This window comes from Pristiophorus japonicus, chromosome 28, assembly GCF_044704955.1.
Source record: "Pristiophorus japonicus isolate sPriJap1 chromosome 28, sPriJap1.hap1, whole genome shotgun sequence".
NCBI lineage: Eukaryota > Metazoa > Chordata > Chondrichthyes > Pristiophoridae > Pristiophorus > Pristiophorus japonicus.
Window position 1 is genome coordinate 18,677,650 of NC_092004.1, and position 5,926 is coordinate 18,683,575.

Genomic DNA, 5,926 nt, shown 5'->3' on the forward strand with positions numbered 1-5,926 from the left:
CGCACCGCGCCTGCGCACTGAGCTCCTGTATTCTGGGTGCGACACTTTCTCCCCCGCGGAGCATGCTGGTTACAAAAGTCCATGAGAAATCGCAGCAGGAGTGGGGCACCCGGACCCCCGAGCCTGCTCCCCATTCATTAACATTTGATGGGACAGTCTCGGGGGAACTTTACTCTGTATCTAAGCCCTGCTGTACCTGCCCTGGGAGTGTTTCATGGGGCAGTGTAGACCGAGCTTTACTTTGTATCTGAATCGGGATAAATGGATAATTTTCCATTTGGCAAACAGTGACTAGAGGGAAGCCGTAAGGATCGGTGCTGTGTCCTCAACTATTTACAATCTAAATGACTTGGATGAAGGGACAGAGTGTAATGCAGCCAATTTGCTGATGACACAAAGATGGTCAGGAAAGCAAATTGTGGAGAGGACACAACAAATCAGCAAAGGGACCTAGGCAGGCTAAGTGACTGGGCAAAAATTTGGCAGATGCTGTATAATGTGGGAAAATGTGAGGTTATCAACTTTGGCAGAAAAAAAATAGAACAGCAAATTATAATTTAAATGGAGATAAATTGCAAAGTGCTGGAGTACATTGGGACCTGGGGGTCCTTGTGCATGAAACACACAAAGTTAGTATGCAGGTACAACAATAATCACGGAGGCAAATGGAATGTTGGCCTTTATTGCCAGGGAGATAGAGTATAAAAGCAGAGAATTTCTGTTACAACTGTACAGGGTATTGGTGAAGCCACACCTGGAGTACTGCATACAGTTTTGGTCCCTGTATTTAAGGAAGGATATACTTGCATTGGAGGCTGTTCAGAGAATGTTCACTAGATTGATTCGGGAGCTGAGAGGGTTGACTTATGAAGATAGGATGAGTTTGTTGGGTCTATACACATTGGAGTTCAAAAGAATGAGAGGTGATCTTATTGAAACATATAAGGTAATGAGGGGGCTCGACAAGTTGAATGCAGAGAGGATATTTGCACTTCGAGGAAACTAAAACTAGGGGACATAGTCTCAGAATAAGAGGATGCACATTTAAAACTGAGATGAGGAGGAATTTCTTCTCTCAAGGGTTGTAAATCTGTGGAATTTCTACCCCAGAGAGCTGTGGAGGCTGGGTCATTGAATATATTAAAGGCGGAAATAGACAGATTTTTGAGCGATAAGGGAATAAATTGTATGGGGAGCGGGCAGGGAAGTGGAACTGAGCCGAGGTCAATCAGCCATGATCTTATTAAATGGCAAAGGAGTCTCGAGGGGCAAGTGGCCTACTCCTGCTCCTATTTCTTATATTATAATCTACCCTGTGCTGTACCTGCCCTGGGAGTGTTTGATGGCACAATGCAGAGAGAGCTTTATTCTGTATCTAACCCATGCTGTCGTTGTCCTGGGACTGTGTAATAGGAGAGTGTAGAGGGAGCTTTACTCTGTATTGAATCCGTGCCGTACCTGCCCTGGGAGTGTTTGATAGGACAGTGTAGAGGTAACTTTACTCTGTATCTAACCAATGCAGTGTCTACTTTGGAATGCTTGGTAGAGGGAGATATACTCCGTATCTAACCTGTGTTGTACAGGCCCTTGGAATGTCTGGTGGGACATTGTTGAGGAAGCTTTACTCTGTATCTAAGAAAGGCAAGTATATCATTCCTTGGATTAGGTGAGCAAAACTGTGCACAGTAATCCAGGTCTGGTCTCATCAAAGCCCTGTAGAGAGATTATAGATAGAATTACACTGTATCTAAATTGTGCTGTGCTTGCCCTTGGAGTTTTTATTTGCACAGTGTTGGGGGAGTTTCATTTAGTATCTTACCAATGCAGAACCTGCCCTGGGAATGTCCAGTGGAACAGTATAGAGGGAGATTTAGCCTGTATTTAACCTATGCTGTCCCTGCCCTGGAATGGTTGGGACAGGGTAGATGGAGCTGTACTCGGTGTCTAATCTGTGCTGTACCTGCCCTGGGAGTGTTTGTTGGGACAGTGTAAAGGGAGCTTTACTCTGTATCTAATCCGTGCTGTACCTGTCCTAGGAGTGTTTGTTGGGACAGTGTAGAGGGACCTTTACTCTGTATCTAACCCGTGCTGTACCTGTCCTGGGGGAGTTTGTTGGGACAGTGTAGATGGAACTTTATTCTGTATCTACCCCTGCTGTACCTGCCCTGGGAGTGTTTGATGGGACAGTGCAGAGTGAGTTTTACTCTGTATCTACCCCATGCTGTACCTGCCCTGTGATTTGATGCAGCAGTGTATAGGAAGCTTTATTCTGTATCTAACCAATGCAGTATCTACCCTGGAATATTGGGACAGGATAGAGGGAGATATACTCCGTATCTAACCTGTATTGTACAGGCCCTTGGAATGTCTGGTGGGACAGTGTTGAGGGAGATTTACTCTGTATCTAAGCAAGGCAGATATGTCCTTCCTTAGATAAGGCGACCAAAACTGTGCACAATTGAGATGGAGATTAGAGTGAGAATAACACTGTGTCTAAATTGTGCTGTAGCTGTCCCATGCGTGTTTATTTGACAGTGCAGTGGGAGCTTTCCTTAGTCTCTAACCAATGCAGTACCTGCCCTGGGAGTGTTTGACGAAACAGTGTAGAGGAGATTTACTCTGTATCTAACCCGTGCTGTACCTGCCATGAGAGTATTTGATGGGATAATGGAGAGGGAACTTTACTCTGTATCTAACCCCGTGCTTCACCTGCCCTGAGAATGTTTCTTGGGATAATGCACAGCGAACTTTACTCTGTATCTAACCCGTGCTGTACCTGCCCTGGGAGTGTTGGATGGGACAGTGCAGAGTGAGCTTTACTCTGCATCTAACCCCGTGTTGTACCTGCCCTGAAATTGTTTGATGGGATAGTGCAGAGCGAGCTTTACTCTGTTTCTGACCCGTGCTGTACCTGCCCTCGGAGTGTTTGAGGCATGGTAGAGGAAGATATACTCCGTGTCTAACGTGTACTGTACCTGCCCTGCGAATTTTAATGGCACAATGTGGAGGGAGCTTTACCCGATCTAACGCATGTTGTACCTGCCCTGGGAGTGTTTGGGATATTATAGACTGAGATTTACTCTGCCTCAACCTTGGTAGTATTTGGTACAGTATAGAGTGAGATTTACTCTGTATCTAACCCCTGCTTTAATGGTAGTCCTGACATCAGTAGTCGGGAAAATGCTAGAATCTAATATTAAGCTCGTAGCAAGTAATAACAGGAAAGGACAGAATCAACACAGATTAATGAAAGGGAAATTGTACTTGACAAATCTGTTAGTGTTTTTTGAAGTTGTAACTAGCAGGATAGATAAGGGGGGACCACTGGATGTGGTGTATTTAGATTTACAGAAGGCATTCGATGAGGTGCCGCATAAGAGGTTATAAAATAAAATTAGGGCTCATGGGATTGAAGGTAATATACTTGCATGGATTAGGGATTGGTTAACGGGCAGAAAACAGAGAGAGTAGAAATAAACGGGTGATTTTCGGGTTGGCAGGCTGTAACTGGTGGGTTGCTGCAAGGATCGGTGCTTGGGCCCCAGCTATTCACAATCTATATCAATAATTTGGATGAGGGGACCAAACGTAATATATCGAAGTTTTCTGAGGATACAAAGCTAGTTGGGAATGTAAGTGTGAGAAGGATAAAAAGTGGTTTCAAGGGGATATATACAGGCTCAGTGAGTTGGCAAGAACATGGTAAATGGAATATAATGTGAAGAAATGTTAAGTTAGACACTGACAGTAAAAATAGAAAGGCAGAGTATTTATTTTAAATGGTTAGAGATTGGGAAACATTGTGTTCAGAGGGACGTGGTTGTTATTGTACACAAATCGCTAAAAGTTAATATGCAGGTACAGCAAGCAATTAAGAAAGCAAATTATATATTGGCCTTTATTACAAAAATATTTGAGTATTTACATTTAATGCATTATGCAGGGCCCTGGTGAGACCACAGCTGGAGTATTGTGTACAGTTTTAGTCTCCTTACCTAAGGAAAGATAAACTTGCTATAGAGGGAGTGCAGTGAAGATTCACCAGACTGATTCTTGCGATGGGGGATTATCATATTAGAGATTGAGTAGACTAGGCCTACATTCTCTCGAGTTTAGAAGAATGAGAGGTGAGAGGCGACAGGCGACACACACATCCCATGAACAAATTTTTAAAAAGAGATGTGAGATGTTTAAATTTGATCAAGGCAACCAGCCAAATAAATAGAGACACTCCCTGCCCTGCAGGACCTGTGTCCAGGGGAGAAGTTGATGGTTAATCTGATCAAATTTGGGTTAAATCTTGTGCTCATCGAGCTGAGCACCTCGTGCCAGCATCAAACACTCTCCAGTCGGGCACAGCACGGGTTAGATACAGAGTGAATCCATCGGTTGCTGCCCGACACAGATACTGAGGGACAGGGAGTGTCCGGGACATTGACATTTCTCACTCAACAAGGCATAAATTGATAATGTACCTCTCCCCATTAATCCTGGGCTCCACACGGCTCGAATCCTACTCCTGTTTCCCTTCCTGTAACAGCACTGAGCTCAACTCAGCCCATAATGAGCAGGGCTAAGGGATTTTGGTTGCTAGGCACTGCAGTGATGTCATAAAGCAGGGCCATTCAGCCCAGCTGGTCCGCTCCTTGTCCCTTTAAAGGAGGAGAGTGGGGACATCCTGCCTCAACGCACATCCCCCTGTTCATACTGAGAATCCCCGGGGAAGGCCCAAGGGCCAGAGTGTGGAACACAACCAAGGGGGAAAAGAGGAGGAGAGAAGGGGAGGTAACTGAAGGTGTGGGGACTCAGGGCGACCAAGCTTCAGTTTTAGAGCCTGGAGACTTCAGGAGAGATCAGCGAGTTCGGTAGTTTCAGGATCCAGGGAAAGAACAAGGAGCAGATGGGGAGACTGGTGTGGATTCAGCACAGTGAGGATGTAGGGGGAGGGAGAGTGTGTCGGGCCAGGTATTAGGGATGTAGGAGGGACAAGAGAGGAAAGGTCAGAGGAGCAATTACTGCAGCAGTGTCCATCAATAGTGAGAGAGAGAAGGTGGGGGTCAGAGTGGGCCCTGGACAGGCCGATAAACTGTTTGTTTGCTGTGACCAGCTTTCCTTCTGTCACAAATAGTCTCCTGTAGCCCAGTGACACAAACAGCCCATTAAACACCACCAATGTCCTTCGGTCTGGTGAGGTCTCCCTTTGTGAAACATCGGCTGTTGTTAAAGCTGCTCATTCTGACTCGCTCACAGTGAGACAGTATCCACTGTCCCTTTTATTCCATGGGCTTCATCTTTGCTGGTATTGGTAACACGCCCGGGATCACTAAACACAAAACCCAGTCTGTTAATCACTTTCAGCTACTGGACTTAGTGTGTGCCCCACAGCATCTCTCTCACCTTCAATGTGTGAATAGAGCATCACGCCTGCAAAGCTGGTTTAAGTTTATAACCAGGCATCACATCTATTTAAGAAAAGCCTGTAGGCCGATGAGACACTGTTCAGGTGCCAGTGTGCTGCTGGTTTGTCCGGCATTTTGCCTGTAATGGAAAATAACTGAACATTTCTCCCAGTGTAACATTCTCTGTAATAAAATGTGTCTTTTAATAAGCCTCACGTCCTTGTCATGTCTGCTGCAATTGTGTAGAAAGAGGATGTGTGAAGTGATGGTGTTTGTATGGAGATGTGAAACAAGGAAACGGTATCTGTGTGTGACAGTGACACAGCCCTTTGGTCACAGGCAGAACCATGCACAGATATGCTTGTGCTTATGTTTTGAGCAGGATCAAGAGTTTGAGCAGGTTTGAGAGTTTGACCATCTCATGCAAAATATTTGAGAAGTCAACTCCTGAACCACCAATGCACGTAGTAAAACGCCTACTTTTTGCCAGCAGTTAAATTTTATTTTGCCTCGTTTAAATACAAATG